The following is a 2542-nucleotide window of genomic DNA, read 5'->3' as shown; positions in this document are numbered from 1 at the left end:
TCAGGTTGGCAGGGTAACAGGGTTGGGGGGGTAGGGGGCATAAAACAGCTGCAGGTAGTAATTCATGATCTTACAAGATAGTGTACATGTTTTGGTAATTGGGCTGGCAGAGTTTGGGGATGTCTGGGAAGAGTCAAGGTCCTGTTTGGAGAGCTGGAAGAGGAGAAAGGGGGTAAACTCGGTGCCACATTCCCAGATGTCTCCAACAAGGTCTCTTTTCCTCCTGAGAACAGGTAACACTACTCAAATAAATAGAGGACCAAATAGCAAGCTATCCTTAAAAGAGAAGTTAAGCAAAATATATTCTGGGCCTTGTGTTAGTCTGGGTTGACTAGAGAAACAAATTCATAGACACGCATGTGTGTAAGAGAGAGCTTTATATCAAAGAGCAATTGTACATTAAGAAAACATCCAGCCCAGTCCAGATCAAGTTCATAAGTCTGATATTACCCCATATATCAATACTAGTCCATAAATTCCTCTTTAGACTCATGAAGTCATGCAATGACACTGAATGCAGGAAGATCACAGGCCAGTGGGTGGAAAGTCTTGTGGACCCAGTGCTGGTGGAAGCATATCAGTGCTGGTGTGGGCCTCCACGTGGCTCCTCCTGCTCCAGGGCTCTGGCTCCATCAGCATAGCTCCATGTGGCTTGTCATCAGAAATGCGAAGCAGAGCCTGTGTCTGACCTCCAGTGAGCTATTTATCTCCATAGTGCCTCTAGATGAGGTCATCAAGCTGCAACCTGATTGACAGGCTAAACTCCACCCCTTCACTCTTAATAGTCTCAAGTTGACACCAGATTATGTAATTACCACAGCCTTCTTTTCCCTTTAAGATCTGAAGATCACTGTGCAAAGGACTATCAGGATCAACCTTCTGCAGTTTAACATGCCAGTCATATAAACTGCCATTTTTGAGTTCCACTGAAAAAATCCCTGTTTTATAACTGTGAGCTGTAAATGCCCCTGAACTCTTTCATCAGTCTATCTGAAGCTGGCACTGACCCAGACACAGCACCATTTAGATGGTCTTGCCTTTGAGTCCTCTTAATTTTTTCTAATATGGCCAAATTTCCTTTCCCAATTCCTTCATTCTTTGACTCCCCCTCCACCCCACCCCACCCGTAATAGGCCCTTCTTCCTTCCTCTCATGGTGGTCCAAGTCTTCTATATCATCAGCCATCTCTTCCTCTCCCTCCTCATCTGAGATAACTTCTTCTGCTGTCCCATTCAACAATGACACGGGATCAGGCAATGTTTCCTTCTGGTTCTACTGTGTCCAGGAGGGGCAAAGCAGCACCTGGCCCATGGGGAGTGGTTGATCTAGCATCTCAAGACCCAGGTGCTTAGGAAGGTTATATAATCTGCAGAGTTCACATAATCAACCACTTCAATTGATGATGAAGAGAATTGCTGATGAAGCAAATTGCTGATGCAGCAATTTGCAGGTTTTAGTACCTTCTAGACGTTCCAGAATGAATGTCAGATTTGGGTCATCAGAACCCACAAACCATCTTGGTGAGGAAGGTGGATAAGATTCCGTGATGGTGCCAGGGAGGGTGAGCGGCGCACCAGGAACTGGCGATGTGGAATTGCTCATGGTTCTTGTTGAAAATGGATGCTGGGAACTTCAGCTTGGTCTTAAACCCTGGCACTCACATCTTCCCCTCTTCTCCTGGGGGAGGGGTACAGAGGGAGAACCGGGTCAGGAGCCATGGCACGATCACAACCACCCCACAGGGGCGGCTAGTCCCCCTCAAGCTGGCTCTGTGGGTAGAAGGCCTAAAATTGATCTATTAGTAATTCTTTCAGTGAAAGTCTGAGGGTAAAATCTTCTAGTCTTTCTGGGGGGGGAAAGGAGCCAGCGTGACCAACCAGAAAGAGGAATGAATTTCTAATACACACTCCAACATAGATGGAACTTGAATACATCATGCTGAGTGATGCAAGCCCAACAGAAAAGGACAAATACTGGCTGACCTTACTCAGATACAAAGACAAGAACAGGCATGGACGTAGAGACCAATGTTTATTAGTCATTACAGAAAGCAAAGGGGAGGAGGAGAGAGGGGAATTTCTGCATATGGACCACCAAGTTTCAGTTTAAGGTAATGGAACCATCACACTCATTAAGGGGAAAAGTTGCCTAGCTGATTAAAAGTATCAGTGCCAATCAGTTGTATACCTGTGAGAAAATGAGGAGGGGGAGGAAAGGAAGGGTTATCTGATATCCCATGTCTTCCCTAGGGCCATGAGGCAGGGACCAGGCATACCTCCTCCTCTCTATTTCATTCCTCCCCTAACACTCTATGTTTCTGTGGGGCTTAATAATTCATTGCAATGACCACACAAAACTCACAGACAACACTCACACTTGTGGGAGTTTATTAGGGAAGTTAACAAGTTGCCACTGTAGTATTAAATTAAAAATGGCACAGGGGAGTGGGGAGCCAGCCCCACCCGCTATTAGAGCTCACTGGTTCAGTAATACTACTTCTGGGTTCAGTAATGCACAATTGTACGGTTGAGATATATAAGTA

At 45.7% G+C, this 2542-nt stretch overlaps 1 pseudogene; it reads right to left on the bottom strand.

The window, feature by feature from the left end:
• On the bottom strand, nt 1–1663 carry LOC101657452 (annotated as a pseudogene).
• Nucleotides 1664–2542: the final 879 nt, after the last annotated feature.

This window comes from Echinops telfairi, unplaced genomic scaffold, assembly GCF_000313985.2.
Source record: "Echinops telfairi isolate 266 unplaced genomic scaffold, ASM31398v2 ScPeMD7_2010;HRSCAF=2546, whole genome shotgun sequence".
Classification (NCBI taxonomy): Eukaryota; Metazoa; Chordata; class Mammalia; order Afrosoricida; family Tenrecidae; genus Echinops; species Echinops telfairi.
This window is presented reverse-complemented; position numbering and strand designations above follow the sequence as displayed.